Below are 21,070 nucleotides of genomic sequence, written 5' to 3'. Positions count from 1 at the left end.
TGCTGAAGAAGCTTAAAGACATAAAGGCAGAGAAGTGAAAATAAACGGAAGTACTAGGAGCCTACTTCAGGTAATAGATGTGCTTAGAATAGATGTACTTATCTGCAACTTTTCAGCATGTTGAAACAGAAAGCAGTGGATTTGCCTAAAGTTCATTAATAGAATGGAATTTATATTGAGAAATAATTGGACAAATGCACAAAATATAAATGTATAAAAGAACTTGATTGATGCATTCATATAATAATGAAGAAAGACAATATTGGAATTATTTGCAAAAGTTAAAAAGTATTAATAAGAGAGGATGAGTATAATGTATTAGATGAAAAAAGCAAGTTCATATATTATGTATGGTATAATACCACTTTTGTAAATATGTGTATTAATAGAAAAAAACCTGGAAAATATCATCATCCATTTAATATTATGATCTTGAATCAGTGGAATTATGAATAATTGTAGTGTTTAATTTATATATTTTGCAATTGGTTTAATAATATAATATGTATGTATTAGAATCAACCATATATAATTGCCATCTTTGTAGGTCAAAAATAGTCAAATATCGGCAAGTTCAACCTAATATTGTCTCTATAATAATAATTTAAAAGTGATAAATGCAGTTCAATTTTTGAAGAGAGAGCATGTAAGAGAACCACCCCAGCTTAGGATAGAATATTAAGTCATATTAATATTTGAACAAGTAGATCATGGAATAAAAACTTGTACAATTGAGAAGAAGTCAGAGTTATAAACGAAATCTAGTGAGCCCAGTATCATGGAAAGCTAGGGAGGAGAGATGTAATACCTTTAAGCTGTAATAATTTATATATTCCCAGGACAGACTTTTTTTTCTTATTGTGGATCCATGTATCCACCAGCCTACTAGATATCTCCTTGTGGATGTTTTGCGTGTACCTCAAAATCAACATGTCAAAAAAATTCATTAAGTTTTCATCCTCCACCTAATCTTCAAAATTGTTTCCTTTCCTTAATTTTACATTTCCATTGATGACATGACGTGTATTCCTTTAGCAAATTAGAAATCTTAATGATATTGTTTACTTCTCTAGCTCCCAATGTGCACAGCATATTCAGTTGAGCTTAAGTTCTTTTGACTTCACCTCGTTCATATCTCTCCCATCTGTCTCATCCGTTGTCCATATTCTTCCACTGCCCTCGTTCAGGTCATATTTTTCATGCAGACGGTTGGAATAGCCTCTTGACTCTTCTCTTTGCTTTTCAGCTCCTTCCCTATCAGTTAATTTTCTACACTACAACCAATTCTCTCTCTTTCTCTCTTTCTTTTTCAAGTCAAAACTCTGAAGCAAAATTCTGGCCACGCTGAGCTTTATTTTCTATTGCTATTCTCAAAACAACTCCTGCTTCAGGCACCAGCAAACAACTATGAATTTCTCTTAGAATCCCCCTCTTCCTTCTAAAGACTTGACGCAACACTTTATTCCTACCTCCGTTATGGAATCTATCTCTTTCTACGTTATAAAACTGTAGTGAGAAGGAGTTACATCCTAGTCTTCCTTTTTTATGATTCTTAACACAGAGCCTTGCACATAGTAAGCATTTGCCAAAGGAACAAATAAGTAAATTATTTACCTACTAAGGTTGATTTTCAAGACTGACATCTTCTTATCTAAAACTATGAAGGAATAATTTAGTGTAAAAATCATTAGGTTAAAACAGATATAATATTGCAGAATGTGTGTGCTTATTAAGCCGGAAGAAAGTTTTGCTTCCACTTAAAATTTTTGGAATATATTTTATATAGTCACCTAAGTAAAAAAATCTACAATGTATTAATAACTATTTAGGAAATTGAGACAGTGTTCCTGTCATAGGGAAATTTTACTTAAAGGAAAAAATTAGAAAAAAGGATTTCTTAATGTAGTCTCTTACAAGGTCTTAGAATAACCTAAACTGGCATTAATACAATTCTATGGGAAAATGTTGCAATAAAAAAAAAAAGCAAACCTAGTTATTTATACTTTGTAGACTACTCTCACACAAACCAACCTTGAATTTTAAATAGGCCATTAAGCCCTTAAGCTTGCCCAAGATTTGCTAATCCTGTATACAAATATACTACTATCTTTGCCACTCTCCTTAAGTCCTGCATCCTGGGCAAGTTAGACCAGGTTGTTTTTGGAATAAAGAGGATGAGGTTCAAAGTCTGAGACAAAGCTGGAGAAAATTCTACTGCTTCAAGAAGGAAAATAAATTTGTTAGTTTTAAGAAAGTATTTTTAGATATTTGGACTGATTAAGAAAATCATTTAGTAAATAAACTAAAATCAAGACTCAAGGAGAGGGGTAGGTTTGGAATAGAGAGATTTTTAAAATGCCATTCTTTATATCCAATTTCTATAGTTTAAATTCTTATTATATTATTCCTGGTCTATTACAATAGCCTCTTGGCTGCTACTTGATCCAAGTGTTTGATCTTCCCCATTAACCTTGAAACATTCATTGATTGTCTTTGTAATAATGGTTCTCCAGGACATAAATTCTAGAAACATAAGTTTAGCAATCAAAATTCTTTCTGATATGACAGTGATTAAGCTTTCCAACATTTCCATAACATACCAACTGTATCAGTTAGAGCTAAGTTTTATTTAGGAAAAACGGAGGCTCAAAATATCAGTGACTGAAAGAAAACTGAATTCTATTTATCTTTCACCTGCAATTCTCAAGGCAAGAAATCAGATGATTACATAGCGGCTTTGCTACATAACGTCATCGGGGACCTGACCTCTTTCCAGCTCTATTGTTTGCCATCCCTAAAGTTTGGCCTTCATCTTCATAATCCAAAATGAAGCTCAAGTGTTGATGTCTGTGTTCTAAGTAGAATTGGGGGAAAGGAGAAAAGAAGAAGAAAAGAGGAGATGCTGTTATACAACATTTCTACTTCTGTCCCTGTAGCTATGTATCAGTCATAAGAACATAGCCAATTTAAAAGAAACTTAGAAACTGAGTCTTCATTCTAAGTGTACATGGACAACACTATAAGTCAATGACTATGTATGGAAGGGAGAATGAGTATTGGGGTGAGAAACAGACAATTCCTTTATACTATCCCATCTCTACTCTGTTCTCTTGACTCCACGTCTATACATATTAACTCTTTTAAGTGGAGACAATTTTCCTGGAGGGCATCAAAGATCAAGCCAAATATGTAGGCAGCAAATTGCCAATCTTTCTGTAATACAAACCTTCACAAAAACTTACTTTCCTCCTGGTCCAGGATTTCTTCCAAGTATTGTTGTTGCCTGCTAGAATAGATAAGACTAAATAGTTTATGAAAACTTTTTTTAAGCATATCTACAGGAAATAGAACATAGTTATAGGGCCTAGGATGTTCTTAAGAATTCAGTATCTGTTCATCCTTTTATTCACTATGCAATCATTCCTCACATGATTTCATTGATGTCCTCTACTTAAATCCTTTAGAAATTCCACTTGAGAACTCCTGCTCGGTGGAGTTAGCTGAAATGAATATAGCTCTAGTCTATTCCTAATTAGTAGTTATGTCATTTTCCTGTACTTGTTATTAACATAAAAATCAGACTTGAATTCCAAGTGAGATCTTAGTTCATCTCACTTTTCTTCTCCTTTTTGTTTTTTTTTTTTTTGCTGAGGAAGATTTGCTCTGAGTTAACATCTGTTGCCAACCTTCCTCTTTTTGCTGAGGAAGATTCACCCTGAACTAACATCTGTTACCAATCTTCCTCTTTTTGTATGTGAGTTGACACCACAGCATGGCCACTGAGAAATGAGTAGTGTAGGTCTGCTCCTGGGGACCAAACCTGGGCTGCTGAAGTGTAGCATGCTGAACTTAACCACTGGGCCACTTGGGCCAGCCCTCACCTCACTCTTCTGATCATAAGAATAAAAACAGTCCGGAGCTTCTTCCTGTTGATTGTGCTCAGACCTCCAAAAATGTTCCTGAATGGTCTGGAGTACTCTGATTTGGCATACTGTCTTTCTATCAACATAGTGAATAGCATACAGATCCACATTATTATACAGTAGCAAACTTTCTAAAGAGATGTATTTTATGTACTCAATCATTATTGATATACTATAATAATGTATGTTATTATTATAGATTTTCTTTGTGATCATTATTATCAAATACAGTGCAGTCATTTTGTTCCTGCTGAATGCAAGCATGTTCTGCACTTTCTTATTTGTTTTCATTGTACTAGTGAGGTATTAAAGCTCGTGGCTAGGAGTGAGGCAGTGTAGCAAGCCTTCCTGGACTCCCTCATCCTCTGCACAGTTTAGATAGGCTACCAAAACTTCTCTGTGGTGCAGTTTCCTCATCTGTAAAAGAGACTTTAGTAGTATCTATACCATAGCATTGGTAAGTACATTAACTCAGTTTTTAGAACATGAACACTTGATAAATCTTAGCTATTATTATACCCTCTGCCTACAATTATCTTACCCTAACTAACTAATCACATATATCTCCATTTAGAATTAATTTATTCTATGCTAATCTCACATGGTGCTTTGCCAAAGCTCTATTAAGCGACTTATCAGAGTCCACCATTTATCAAGGTTGCTGTGCATGTATCTGTGGTCTTGATGAGGTTGTGAGCTCTTATAAAGCAGGCTTTATTTCTCATCTATGATTTACCTCTAACACTTTGCATTCATAGTAGTGACTTAATATATGTTTGTTTAATTACATTCAACATTTAGAAGAAAGGGATACAAATGTAACACCCAAAGCATTGTTTGGCTTTTCAAAATTCTTTCTTGATTCAGAAATTTAATTTGTAATATAAGAAGTTACATTTCAGACCGTGGACAATTACTTATATTCTTTTTTGGTGTCCTTTGCCTTCTTCACAATAGCAAACTCTTAACAGATATCTGTTGATTGATCAACTTATGGAGATTTCATTTTAAATTATCCTGTGTGCTCTGCAGACTTTGGAGAATAGTCATCATTTTATGGTCAGCCCAAATGTGTCTTCTCTGTGGAGTCTTCTCTCATCAGTCCTCAAATATTTTGTTGCTTTGTTCTTGAGTCTCTCATAATATTTTTTTATTCATTCTCTGTAAGCATTTGTGTCAAAATACTACATTTTTATTATTTCATGTCCTATAATCCTGCATAATATAACTGAAAGTTTGTTGAGAACATGAATAAGTGTGTGTTCAATATCCTATATTTTCTTTCCAGTGTTTATTGAATTACATAATGAGAATTCATTGTCAGCATAATGATCCCAAAATGCTGCATGATTATCAAGGTAGTTAAATAGAATTAAACAGTTCATTGGCTCACTATAGCAGTAAATAAACAAATACTTGAGAAAGACGCTTAATGAGACTGAAAGGCAATGGGATGTTTGTGTTTGGGGGTCCAACCTCTGCAACCAAATTGCCTGCATTCACATCCTGCCTCTTTTGTTGGATATGACCTTGGCTCAGTTATTAATCTCTCTGTGTCTCAGCTTCTTTATCTGCAAAGTAGAGACAATTGTCCTCAACTCTTAGGGTTGTTGAGAGGATCAAATGAGTTAATAAATGTAAAACTTGACAGTTATGTCTGCCACACGGTAAGCACTATTTAAGTATTTTCCATAGCATACTAACAAGACCATTCAGTAAATTATGGCACCCCATTTCCTGAGTATTTCAGTTAATGAATATTTAACCATACAGAATTGTTCACCTGCGTTTTCTGTGTTGGCATGTATGTATTGCTGGCATTGGAAAGAGAATTGTAATGGATATTGAAGTCGCTAGAAAGGAAAGATGAGGACAGTGAGTGCAAGGAGAGAATAGAAAATGTGGGTCAGCAGAAGAACTGGATCTGCAGAACAAAAACTCTCATACACAACTACCCATATCCAGGAAGGAATCGAAGCCAGGTGGCAGCTGATGTGGCATTTGGAATGTGATAGCACAACTCAGTTGCAGTTGACTAGTCTCTTCCTCTTAAATAACATCATGCATTTTAATGGTTTCATACTGAATGTTTAATGGCACATTTTATAAGTTGAAGCTGCCATCTTCTCAATTTCATTTGTCATTTGGATGCCAGAAGCCCAACGCTTCCTTTCACATAATTCCCCTGAGAAAGCAGCCTTATTGGAAAGTACTTGTTTTCCTCTGTTCACATGAATATATATATTAAATTTAAAAGGAATAGTTTTCCTTGCCACCATATTGGCAAGTTCCACCCTATGATTTCAACAACAGGATTTTATGTTAGTTTTGGTACTTTACTTTTTCTAGATCTGAATTTGAAAGCCTTCTCACAACTCACTTTCGGATCTTTAAGAAATGTTATATTTTTATGGTATTTTTCTCTTTTATTGCTTTCTCCCCTAAGTAATATGTAATTAAACATAGGTTAAAGAAAAGCATTCTGTTTTCTTGTGATTTTTTTTTCTGCTTTAGATTGGCCTTTTGCAGCAAAGAATATCAATTCTAATTTCAGTGTGCTATTTGCCTTCACATTTTTCCTTGCTACATTTCTAGTACTCTCTTTATATTTTTTTCTTTAAAGATTGATATGTAAAAGGACAATTGACAGAATCAAATTGTTAGGTTATTTTTACAAAGCTAGTTACATTACTCAACTAACAACTAAAAACTTGGAGCATTTAGTTATCCATCTTTTCAAAGAGAACTCAAAGAAGACCTGACAATTTCTTTATCATGTATTTTTTTAACTATGATGAAATTGCACTACACAGTCACTTCTCCACTGTTAAATAAGAACTGTGGACTGGAGCCTTACTTGCAACATACATGATTCCCTGGATTCTCCATTAATCACTACTATTATTTGTAGCATCCTTAATTCTAGCAGTTGAAAAATAAGGCATCTCGTATATTGGAGCCTGTGATTGGGCAATAAAGATAAAGTTAATTTTCCTCTATTTTAATTTGCCAGTTGCCCAATCTCAGGCTTTTTCAGTACTCTTTCACATAAAATTTTAAGGAGACCATTGCTCTTGTTTTGCCTCCCGGTTTCCCATCCCTTAGGAAGCAATTCTCTGTCCCCGTGACAATTTTGCAGTTCTTGTCAATACCTACTTAACCTGAGTCTAGGTGCCCCATGGTCTACTCTGCTAGCTAAATTAATGGATATCAGTGGCTGAACATGGCTTAAAGAAAAAAGAGATGCATATGTTACATTAGTTTACCTTCGTTACTCCAAGAAATATAGACCTTCTGCTTTCTGTTCTGAAAAATAGAGTATGTTTTCTAGATTGTTTGGAGGATTTTATGAGACTTTGTAAAAGTGCTTCATATACAGTAAATTTATAAAAAATAAAATTTAACTGCTCTATTTCATAATCTGTACTTGATGGGAAACAAGTAATAAACATCAACCCTTTATTTAATTAGCACTGCTATGCCCTCTTTCAAGGAAATTCCTTGAGTTTCCAGCATTCCAAAGAGGCTCTTTTGTGAGCCACACATTTGAGTAGTTTAGAAGTCCTCAGGCACGTTCTGCTGGAGTTCCAAACCCTCTTTGCCTAAAATCTTGCCTGCTCTGTAGCCCTCTTGGCAGGCTAATGGCAAGCCAGTCTTAGGGGTCATCAACAGTATCCACTGGGTCCACAGGAAATTGCATGGCCTTATTGAGCCAAAGATGGAGAGAATAGGCTGCATCACTACAGACCTTCTCAGTTGAAACACTTTTTTTACTTCTCTTTTATTCAATTTCCTCCTGCCCAAATAGGAGCAAAGGGGAGAACAGCAACATCTAAGTATAAAACGAGATAAACAATGCCAGCCTCCTCTTCCAGCAGGTAGCCCCAATTTCTACGAGTGCTTCCTATGGATTTCCCTTTTCCTCAGGTTTTTCCCCTGTCAGGTGCTTAGCTCCACCCTTTTAGATGCTTCTTCCCCAGCAGATCAGTATTTTCTACAGATCTCAAAAGCAAAAAGCACTTAGTCAGGACTTAGTCAGGATCACTGTCCATGAAGGTCCCATTTCTACATGTTTCCCAGATGTTTGCTCATGCAGACCATGGGGTGGGTGTGTTGACGTCAGTACAGTGTGCTAAATCACTTCTTACCAAACCCTGCAGGAGATGTCTTTCTTCCCTTCCTCTTCCAAATGTGGGGATATACTTGGCATCTGATGTTTTCAGCTTCGGAGGCTATAGCTAAAATTCTGAGATATCAGAAAATGTCCTTTCAAAAATCTTGTTGTTACTATTACTGAAGGAATTTCAGGCAAGAATGTAAACTAGGACAGAGGAGTTTGTGGGTATACTTCAAGCAGGCTTCTCAGACAAGTTGCAACTCTGCCCCTGGATGAGGGTGACCCTGGCTGTGATTTATAAGTGCTAAGACAATCATGTGTTGCTTAATGACAGGGATATGGTCTGAGAAATGTGCCAGTAGGCAGTTTTGTCATTATATGAACATCATAGAGTGCACTTACACAAACCTGGATGGTATAGCCTCTTACACACCTAGGCTATATAGAACTAATCTTATGGGATCACTGTTGCATATGCAGTCCGTCGTTGACCAAAACATCCTTATATGGCTTGTGACCATAATAATAATAGTAATGAAAAGATGATGATAATGTAATATTTATAGAAGTCTTATTCTTTTCCAGGAACTGTTTTAAATGTTTTGAAGGAATTTGTTTAATCTCCACAGTAACTCTCTGAGGAAGTACTATTAAAATTATTTTACACTTGAATAATGTGAGACAGAGAGAAGTTAAGTAACTTCCTCAAAATCTTACAGCTAAGAAACAGTAGAATCAGTCCTTGAATCCAGGAAGTTTGGTTCCGAAACCTCCTATCTTAACCTCTTACCTCTTACTAAGAGGTAATATATTATTACCTCATACTAAGTAAAATATAATTAAAATAATAACACCTTTATATTGGTCAGTATGTTCACTTTTTAATGAAATCATCTATATTATTTATAATTGATAAAAATGTAATTATACTCACACATATATTTTTGCATCAAATATTTAGATAATATTAGCTGGTTATCTTTGAAAATATATATATATCATAAACTTACAAAACTAAACCTTAATAATGAAAGATATTTGTAAAAAAGCTGCAGCATTTTAGACAAAATTTAGTAATCGTTATTGAATGTATTAATTTAGGTATGCAGATTTAAAAATAAAAAGATTATGAGTACAAATCTTATCTTCTTGTGACATCTGGCATCTGTGTTTTACTTAACTATGTTACAAATGTTGTCCCTCTACTCAGCTAAAACATTTCTCTTCTTTCCGTTCAGTAACTGAAAAAGCTCTAGCATATTTTCACATGGCAAATCCTTAACACAAAAACACTTTTTTGATCTATTCCAGTTTTATTTCTTTCTCTCTAATGTTTTAATCCATTTATAAATACAATAGGTGGGCAATCAGTCAGTGTGGTGGCAAACAGAATTAATATTTGGGCAATCGTTTGAAATAAATACTTCACTGAGCACAAATATTCTAAATTAATAAAACTAATCTGATCTCTATGCCCACAACATCCTTAAAGAAACATATACCCATATTGAAATATACCAGATGATCCCTCCCAAAATAGGGATTATCATTAGATTTAGCCTATTCTATTAAAAAATATAGTTCATTATAAAAGATTAAGCTAAAGAAGAGGAAAATTTTATTGAAGTCTTTCCTGAGATATAGACACTTTTTTTTGGCTTGTTTTTTAAAAGCCTGAGCAGGTATATGCAGAGTAATTTTCCTAGCTCGTAAAATTCGTTACGCAGGAGTATTTTACTAGCATAAATTATTGCATGGTTTATTTATTGGAAGCCAAACTCTTTGGGTGACTTTGGTTGTCTTGCTACAATTAGTGATTCTTATTAAAAACACCAAAATAATACATCAATCAGGAGGGATAAAGAAAAGAAAAAAAATAACTTTGATACACTGGTTTTCTTTGTAAAAGTTCAAATTTGTGGAAGTCTGAGGTTTCTCTTGCTAACTTCATGTTTTGGTTATCCATTGCTGTGTAACAAGCTACCCTGAAACCACATGGCTTAAAGCAACCATTTCATTTTGCTAATGACTTTTAGGTCAGAAATTTGGGAAGAATTTGGCTGGGTGCTTAGTCTCTGATGGATGTAGCTTAGTTGAGGTGTCTGGTCCTAGAGAATCTACTTCCAAGTGTGACTCCTCCATGGTCTTTGGTCTTTTTCTCTCAGTTTCTAGAAAGATAAATTGTTCTTTAAGTCTCCTCCTGTGGATTAGTATTCCCAGAGCATGGAAACCTTGGGATATTTGGATTTCTTACAGTCTGGCTCCAGACCCTCAGACACCAACGTGAAATGTGCCAGTCCTCTGAATTCCTAAGCCAGAATATGGCATCGTGCCCCTTCTACTACATTCTATTGGTCAAAGCAGTCTCGATCCAGCACAGACTCAAGGAGAGGGGGGAGAAAACAGATCCCCACCTCTTTATGGGAATAGAGTCAATGGATTTGTGGCAATCTTTAATTTGAGATATATGGTTGTTATAAGGACATTTCTGAAATATTTCTGACTTCGTTTTGCTTCCTGTGTTTCAAACCAGTGCTGCATTGTTTAACATATGGCTTGCCATGCACTTTCTAGTAAGAAAACTTCGAAGAGCTCAATCCCCAAGTGCCAGTACAAACACTAGCCTGGCAAAAAGTCACCTGAATTCCTCTCTGATGCACAGAACCTAAGCTGCATGGACTTATTTTCCCAACACAGAAAACATTATAGTCAATAAGGGATTTGAATTTAGATATTTACCCAGCTTCTCTGAATCCTGGACTCTTTTTGGCCTCAATCATCTGCCAGGAATTCTGCTATTTTTCTTACACTTTGGTTCCTCACCTCCCCTAAGCTAATATGTGCTTCCTGGCAAATTAGAAGCATTCTGGACTGGAGCAGAGATTGTGGCTTGAGGGTAAAATTAACTCTACCAACTGAATAGGTTCCTCTGTTCATCAAAATGTGCAGTTGGAGGTTTAAAACATATATATATATATATATAGGCTTGGCTGTGAGTTAAAAAAAGGAAATAGAAGCTAAGTGAAGAGTTTTCAGGTATGAGGGACCCCAAACACTCTATACTTTTATGTACCACTTAAGTCTGTGGTCATTCCTGCATTGTGCCTTTGTAGCATTATTTGAAATGCATACTCTCTACTCTCATTTTTCAGCTCTTATGTATGTTGAATATTCTTACTGAGGGCTATAGTAAGCTATCATTATTCTTTTTGTATTTAAGTATTCACTCCTTTAGTCTTAACTGCTCAAATATCATTCATGGCCCATGATCCATCTAAGGGCAATAGTAAAATAGCGTGTGCTAGTGAATATCATAGCATACCATCCATCAGATGGTTCTTGAAAGCTACATGAGACAGAATGTGTTTATGGATATGGATATATATATATATATATATATAATATTCATTATATTTTTATGTATTGCTACTCTACATTACAATATTCCAAAGAAAATTGCATTCTACATGATTTGCTTGGCCAGTGCACGCTTTTCTCTCCTGTGGCATTGGTGTGTTGTGCCTTTTATGGATGTTGTCAACCTGTGCTAATTGAAATGTTTATAAAATGCTGATTCTGAAATACTACAGCTTAGCAGTTCAATAGCTCTTTAATGGGCCCTCTGTTTTATTAATGAAATGATTTATAGAAATATTTAATCTCACTGATTTACCATTAGCATTAATGAGTCTAGTTATTAAGCACTCTATTTCCAAAGGCTATGAAAACAGGCCTGGCAAGTATGTAGTATTTTGCGATGAGTTATTTCTGCTGAGATAGAATCAATGCTGTGGGAAGCTTATTTCTCAAGTGGAACAGCATTATTTATGAACATGCAACTTGATGACTCTTTCTGTAATTTTCATACCATTGCTTTCTTATTTACAAGAAATTTAATACCAATTATGAAAATCATCCCACAGATCTTTTAAAGACATTTAGATGTTATATAAATATATTTTTCATATTAATAAAACTAAACTCTGACAGTAAACCATTTAAAAACACTTAAACTGATCCTTGCAGAATACACAGGTTTATTCTTTAGAGAAACCACATTTGTAGTTCCTATTGTCTATAGTAAATATTTGAAATGACTATTACTATTTCCACAGAGAGTCGTCTTCAAATAACAAACCGAACCCCACAAAACACATTTGTACCCACTTAAGACAGGTATTTTTTCTTTTTGTGTGTTTAAATATTTCATATTTTATGGGAAGAATTTAGTTAAATATCTTAAATATATTTATGTGACATCTGTTCAATATGTGACATCACATTTTCAGTCTCTAAAATAGATGGATGTTGAGAATTTTTTCCCTTTTGACAATATTAAACAAAACTATTTAATTGCCTGTCATGGATATTAAAAAAAAAGATTTCTTGGATTTCACCTTAAAGCATTGATACTCTTAGAAATGTTAGCGCCTCTTTAAGACTTCAGTGGCTATTTTGGGTTACAAATCTGTTGAAATAAATGAAATTGGGGAGAGGGGGAGTAAGCATATGTCTTTAGTTATAAGCCATCAAGAATGAGGTCCGAAACTATTCAAAAGCTCAAGATGGCATCAAATGGCTTTGCTACTATTACTTTCTTCTTCCAGCTTGTAATGTTGATGTATGATATGTCGTAATAAGGAACCGGTATGATGCAGTGACATAAAATACTAACATTATGTGGTTTAGCCCACTGAAATGGTATATTTCCTCTTTCCTTGTTCTATTTCCTCCTTGGAGCAGAATTTGCCTTTGTATTATTTGGCAGCATGTGGATATGATTTATGTTAGAGAGTTTGGTGATTAACCATAAACTTGGGGATTTTATGAAAATCCCCCTTTTATCAACTAAGCAAAATGTCCTTAACTTTTTTCTACAAGTAAATTAGTGGTAGCCCATGATTTTATGGCAAAATTTAATTTCAAGGTTTTTATTCATATTTAGAAAGGAATTTAGAAGAGAAAGATCTGATTCTTTGGCCACAGTTCAAAGACATGAGATACAATTCAGGTAATTTATGGAGAAGACAATGTACATCTTCAAATTTGATTTTGCTTTTAGTTATTCTAAGCTACTCAAATTAATGGAGCAGTATAGGTTTACAAAATTGATCTCTTGCTAGCATTGTAAAATGAATTCTTCAAAAGAAAGATGGTTGCATATATAGTTTCAAATTTATCTGAAGCAATCAAAAAGGCTCAAGACTTTTAAATTGCCAATAAGTTATTTTGCAAAGCAATCACAATCTACCCAACATTCTTAGGGGCCTTTTGTGATAAAAGAAAAGAATGAACATAATTCCTTTTCGGAAGACATTTATAAATTTTTAGGAGGACTTTTAAGAAAATTTGAAACCTGAAAAAATATGAATTAGCAAAAAGGCTTTGAGAATCCATAGTGAGGGAAAGATCTGTAAAACAGTAGAAGAATTGACAGAAATTAGACAGACTTTGAATAATGTAAAGTCAGAATTTTTAGACAAAATCCAAATTATAGAAAGTAAGACATTTACTGGTGTAATTATTTTTAAGGAAATTCTTGACTTTTACTTCTCTCTTTTTTGCCTACACAGAATGTCGTTAAGAGTGCACACAGCACTGCATACAAAATAAAGCTAAATTTAAAAAAAAATAACATGAAAATAGAATAAGTAGTAGTAATTTAAGATCACATTGTTGGCTTTTTTTTAAATCAAAGAAAGAAAAGAAGTTTAGATCTATGAATTCTTATCTATGATTCTAAAATTTATAGAGCTTTATAAAGGAAAGCTCTTTCATAACTTATTTTGTTATAAATCTTGACCTGAGCCAATACAAGTCTATTTAAAAGCTTTGTTTATTTCACTTAATGTGAATGTTCATAAATTTTGTTGATGAAACATTAAGATGTTATGTAATAAATAGTAAACATACCTTACTAGGTTTCTGAAATTATAATGAATCCAAATTCTGACATATTTGCCCCAAGAATTTCATTCAGGATAATTTCAATATAGTTCAAATTTAATGCCTTATGTTAAGAAAAATCTCTCCTTTAGAATCTCTGTTCTCAACATCGTTTTTTTATTGTCTATAAGGGGCTGTGATCGTGAACCTGGACATCATGACACAGGTTAAAAGCTGGAGAAGACTGATTAGTCAGCCCATGTCTCCTAAGGTACATGCTTTCTTTTAAAGGAAATAAAATGTAGTGTTTTAGAGCATGGGCCTTAGAGGCTGACTGACTTGGGTTTGGCTATCAATGCCTTACTAGCTATGTGACTTTGGGCAAGTCATTTTGACCTTCTAAATCTCTGTTATCCTTTCTGTGAAATAGGAATGGAAATAAAATTGTATATCTTGTAGAACTGATATAAAAGCAATGAAATATTGCATGGAGAGAATTTAGGCCAGTGCCTTATTCTTATATGCATTTAATAAATAGCTATCATCATAATAAATAAATCTAGTTTAAAATCAAAACATGGAGGAGGGATTAAAAAAAGGGTTATTTGAATCCATTCAGGATGAATAGGACTGTAATGCGGGATAACCTCTAAAACTATTTTCTAAGAGATATTTCTATGATGGTATTCCGAAACAAAAATCTGACCTTTCTTCCACCGTTTAACCTGTTCTAATCATGCTTCAAACTTTAAACACATCTTAAATTAACTCATTTTGGGAGGCACAAAGGGTGATATGATGACCGATCTATACCGGTGAATAGGATTGCTAGTTGCAGAGGATTCGGAACACACACTCATAACGGTTTCCAATCCACATCTCCAAAGACCACAAACTCCCCCAAATTCCTGATGGTGTTTAAACTAAGTTACAGTGAAAGTAGTTGATTCTTGTTACAACTTGTCACAATTCTCAGTGAGAAAAGTCAAGTGAAAACTAAAAGAAGCAAATCACTTGCTGAGTAATTTATTCATAGATAATTTGAGCCTAGAAAGACCATATAGAATTAGATAATGTAATACAGCCATCATTTTACTTTATAAGTGAGAGAACAAGAGTCGAATAGGCTAGTTCGTTTGCCTAATATGACGCAGGTAATAAGTAGCAGAAATAAGCCTAGAATTAGTTTTCTAAACTAGTTTTCTACCCTTTCCATAGTAAAACTTGGAAGTGTATTATTACAAAAAAAATGTGTAGATTAGAGACTCTTCCACATGAGCAGAAAGACAATGGGTCATTATGAGAATAAAATAAATAGTATTGTCTGATATTTTGGACAATTTTTTATTGTAGCTCTGTAATGGAATATATCTTTGCGTGTAAGTGTATTCATCATGCTAGAACCCACTAGCAGTGCTTCACGTGGAAACACTTTACATTTGGTCTACTGGCTTTGTGTCTCAGCCTGCTTTTATCAATCAAGAGACAAAAAATATTTTATAGTAGAAAATATACTGCATTAACATCAAAATACAGATTCTTATATTGAATGAAATGGGAAATGTGAAATTTTTAAAGTATAAGACTAATAAATATTGCTAGGCTAAGACACGTAGTATTAGGAATTATGAAAAATGTCAAATCTGTATTTGTTTATTTGATAAGAAGATATATTTATTTGTAATTATTTTATAATTTCATTTATTTGCAGTAAATTTGCATACAAATGTTACTTTTAAAATAGATTTGATGTGTTTTTGTTATGAGTGAATTCCAAGGAAGATTTGATGTACACACACACACACATAATTGTGAAAGTAATTTTAGTTGTATACCTATTTTTTCTATGATGCTAATGTTAGATTATTAAATATATTCATATTGTCTTGTTAGTGGTTCAGAGGACTCTAGAGGAAATTGAGGGTCAGAATGTTTGTGTCACATTTATTCCACTTTCTAGCTGTGGGACTTCAACCAAATTAAATAATATTCTTAAACCACAGTTTTCTCCAAAATGAGAATAATATAATACCTATCTCTTAGGATTGCTGTGGGGATCAAATGCGACAGGGCATAAAAAGATAAGTGCTCAATATGTAGTAAATATTATTCCTGTCAATATCAACTGAAATATGTAAATACTCCAAGTTATATCAGCTGGAATTTAAAATGAATTGAATTTTTGTTTGTGAGTGCAAATTTACCATTTCTGGTGGATAATTTGAAAAAATATATCAAATGCCTTAAAATTTTTTTATATCATTTAACTTCAAGGAATTTACTAAGTTTAAGTTTGTTTATATTAAATTATTTGGTACAGGAAAGGATTTTATAAAAGGCTATTATGAAAGCATTGTTTATAAAATTAAAATGACATATGGAATGTACTGTTTTGAAGCAACTAAAAATTTCTCAAAGTACTTGTGAAAGAACAAACAAAATATTCATATTCACTGGATTATGTCTAATTATAGGAATTTACTCCAAATATTTATCAAAGAACTGCACTAATACTTATAAAAATGTTAATTGGAGCACTTTTATAATTAAAAAGGAGGGGTTATAAAAATGTCCCCAAATAGAGAATTGTTCATTATGTTCATACCATATAGTATTATGGAGTCACTGAGAAGTTTCTATAGAAGAATATTTAAAGATATAGGAAATTTTCACATATTGTTAATTGGGGAAAAGCAAATTATAAAACTATCACAATTCTTGTCATAAATATATGTCTACATAGCATATTTTCATAAATTTTATGAATGTTTTTTGTTCCTGACAATATTGAGAACTAATGCTATTGAAAACTCCTGACTGCCTTCCTCATAATCATTTTTAAGGAAAATATAGTAATAGAAAACATCAATTTGAAATAATGAACCAAAGCAAAGCAAACCAAACTGTGGGAAACCCCTGGCAAATCTGAATGCTGTCTTGACCCTGTGTGTGTGTGTACGCGTGTGTGTGTGCATGTGTGTGTGCAGGGAAGGAGGTGGTGTCTGAAGCCTGGGGTGGAGTTTGACTAGAGGATCTGGTCGCATAAATGATTTTTAAGGTCTGATTTGTCCTGGTGACACTGATCACTTGCTCCTTCACAAGGTCATTAGGACAGCGTAGGCACCTGTTGTGATAAAACCTCGCTGAGGAATTACTGCCCTGGGCACTCTGTCCTCCACCTCAGCCCTCCAAAAATTTACAGTTGGTAGATTACAACCTAGGCAGGCTGCCTTTTCCAATGGAGCTATGTTTTGAAGATCTAAAGATTCTGAAACCCTGTCTGATGCATTTGCCTGGTAGAGTTGCCCCAAAACGAAAAGAGCAAGGGTGATTTTGTCTCACTGGGGTTCTGCACCCTAGGGCACATGACCACCCCTCTCCTAATATTCTTTGGCACTTTTTTATTGCACATGACCAGATAGAATAGGTGATACTCCGAGTAGAAAATGAGCTTACAGCCTAAAATAAATAAAGGGGGAAGTAGAAGAAAGGAGCATTTTCTCCATATTTAAATAGTGCTTTTCCCTGCTTGCTGCATTATGGGTGATTTTTGTTTTCATGATAATTTTTTCAGTATTTTCTACATTTTCAGCAAAAAGCAAAACATGACTGCCTAGTTCATATTATCAGAATAACAAAGACAAATATTATTTTAAGCAAGATTTAATTTCATCATCTAGAGGATTCAGAGAATTCCACATTTGTGGCAACATGCACAAAGTATTACCAATCAGGGAAGCTCCACTTGTCAACTGAGAACGGTGACGTCCAGGTTTTTTACCCAGCATTGGTCAATAATCATGACTGACCACCCACCTGGTTGACCTTAGTTATTCAAATCTCCAGTCCCTCCAGACATCAAATTGATACTGCATGGCCCGAGGCTCCTGTGATAAATCACATTGTTAGTATAAAAGATCCTGGCATGGCCCAAGGTCCCAGGTAAACAAGGACACTCTTAGTATATAGGATATTCCAAGGGCTACAGTTACCTCCCAGGAGCTGGTCAAGGCCCAGACCTTTCTTTTGAATGTACAGGATTTGGACAACCCAGGTTTACTGACTTAATCTTTTCTTGTGCACATGTAAATCTTGCTTTGCTTGACTTGTGTTGCCAGAAAGGGATGGATAAAAGGATGGATGAAGGGATGGATCAAATTACACTCAATGTTAGTTGAATTGTTTGTACCAATAAACAAAATCCAAAAGGTTTAACTTTCAATACTACCTGAGAGGCAATATGGAAGAAAAAGAGGACAGATCTTCGATACAAAGTGCCTAGGTTTATATACGTGTTCTACTACCCTCCCAGCTGTGTGGTATTTTATAAACACCGTAACTAGTTGCCTCGATTTTATTGTGTGTATAAATGAGGATATTATTATAGCTAATTCACAGGCTTATTATAAGGATCAATGGAATTAATACACGTACAAAACTTCAAATTGCATTTGGCAAGTAGCAATAATGTGAAAAATGTCAGCTTGTTTTATTATTAACCAAATGCTGATACATGCTTTTGTCATCTGAAAGAGTCCTATACCTGCTGCCACTGATCATTTTATTTATTTATGATCTTATTCAGTTGACAAAGAAGTGATGTGGATGAATATATGGATTTCTACACTTCTGAGAAATTTTTGCTCTCTAATAAAATTCTATACTTTCTTCATTTAGAGAAATCACCACCCTCTTAGCCCAAGTGGAAAGAACTGATATATATTTCTCCATCACTGGCATCCATTTCAGTTCTGATTTTCCATGTTCTGTCAGATAGAAATAATTTGATCAAATATAGATGAAATGAGTTTATCCTAAGTGTAGAGAAAACCCATTGAGTGAAAGAACTAAGGGGTAAGCTCTTCAGTAGATTATTATCTGGATGGGTCAACTGCAGCTATCTTCAGCCTTTGTTATTTTTCTCTTTAAGATTTATTTTCACAAGGGAGAGGGAGTCTGGTTAATATTGGTCATGTGCCCACTCTTTGGCCAGGAGAAGGCAAGAAAACTTGAAGGACAGCCCACCTATTCTCCATCTATCACGGGAGGGTAGATGCCCTTAAAGAAAATTGAGGCACAGTTAACACAAGAGGAGATGGGATGCTATGCTTGTATACAATGCTCTTCACAGCGGTAAATGATATTATCCAAAAGTAAAGGCCATTAAAAATGTGACGTAGTGGCCAGGTACTCAAGTATCCAATGGCCTAGTTTAAGCCATAGTTAGATTTTAGAGAACCAGAGGAGACAATTTCAAGCTCTTTTGATACTATTTCTCTTTCAGTAAGAGTGTGATACCTAGAGTTGAGGCCTTATCTCAATTTTAAGTGTATTAAAGTTGAAAAAATTTTATGCATGCATAACTCTACTCATTAGTTTTACATTACAAATCATGTACAAAATATAAATTAAACAGGATGATATAAAAAAATAGAAATAGAAATTTTAATATTTTCTTTCTATCCTACCACGAGTGCCTCTCCTGTGTTGAAGACCGATTTAAGGACTGAATGTACAATACATCAGATATCTTATGTGAATGCTATTTCTTCCCATCAAAATTGGATAGCATCGAACAGTCACAAACTGGAGATGCACCTGAAGAGCAAGTACTTTTCATTGTAGCTTGATGGCAGGTGAATGTTTGGCGGTAAGGGAGCAACAATCGAGCTACTGCATCTTTGCTGTACAAGGGGGATGCTGCTAGGGCATTTGTCTTTAGTCCTGGGAGCTGCTCCTCAGTACCTTTATGATGATCCCTCTAGTGATCCTCTAAAATGTCACTTAAGGGTGAAAGGACACTTTCTTTCCCAGAATGCAGAATCATTTGGTGTAGCTTCTGCCTCCTCTAAATAGCCTCTTCTCTTGCGTTAAGAGATCTGCAAGTTACCACTGTCAACAGAAACAATGTGCTCTTTCCTTCAGACAGGGGAATTGAACAGCCCCGGTGCATCAGGTACAGTCGCTCTAGTTTTGCAGTTAGCATAAGGGTGTCCTTTTGAAAAGAATGTACAAATTTGGCACAGCTTCAGTTTCCTGAGGTTCTCAGTAATCTGACCTCTGAATAAGTTTTCTTACATAAAATGCGAAATTCTGTCCTTGCTATTAGAGATTAGTGAGGAGTTAAGTGGATAATCTTAGATTTTGCAGGATTTTGAACTGTTGGCAATAGCTTTGATGTGGTAATCCACAATACAGACAAAATACTTTTTGCTATATTTTTAATATGTCCAGAGATATATGATTTTACAGTTTTAGTAGTTCATGAATAAACATCTGGTAATTACTGTTAATAAACCAAACAAATGCCATGAACTCCACCCCCGTTCTTTTTTTAAGATGTCAATAGAATATTTAGATATTAAAATATTTTAAATTATGTAAAGAATATTCCAAAAGATTAAAACAGCATATGTCTTCATGAAATAAATATACAGTAAATGGATATATGCTTTTTAGTATCCAGTGCAAATAATAGATCGTTTCACCAATATATTTTGGAAAAATCTAGTATTTTTGACTGTCTTTTAAATGACAAAACAATGTTGTCACACGGTTCAATCAAATTCATTAGTAAAATTTTGTCAGTAAAGGCTTTCTGCCAGAACTTCTAAATGGACATATTCTATCCTATCAGGTATTATGAAATTATTCAGGGTTCTTAATTTATGTTGACCAAAGTTTTGAAATCAAAAATTCAAAATGTGTTTTGTGCTTAAAATAACTGTTTAACATGTATAAAATAATACAAACTTACTATTTCTTCAAGAATTGTGAAAGGATAAAATTACAATTCAGATTCTACCTAAATTACCATAAATTCTAATCAGTACAGTTAAGTATAATGGGGAAATAGCCCTGTCTGATGTAATAAAAAGGCGGTCATGCTTTTTTTATGCAATGTGTTAAATCAGCTTTAAGGCGATACATAATTCATCGTTTTTACTTTTTTTAAATCTATAAAATAAAGATATTTGTGATAAAAAAAAAAGAAATACAAGCCTACTACTCTGCCTCAGTAAGAATATGCAGTAAGCTTTTGAGATCTGTTGTCACATCACTGACTATCCAAAGTGACAATGGATAAGATCAAATAAAATCGATGTACATGATACTATTCTTGTATTTTTCTGTGTACATTTCA

Source organism: Equus asinus, chromosome 9, assembly GCF_041296235.1.
Source record: "Equus asinus isolate D_3611 breed Donkey chromosome 9, EquAss-T2T_v2, whole genome shotgun sequence".
Classification (NCBI taxonomy): Eukaryota; Metazoa; Chordata; class Mammalia; order Perissodactyla; family Equidae; genus Equus; species Equus asinus.
The sequence above is the reverse complement of the archived record's forward strand: the minus strand, read 5'-3'. Positions refer to the sequence as shown.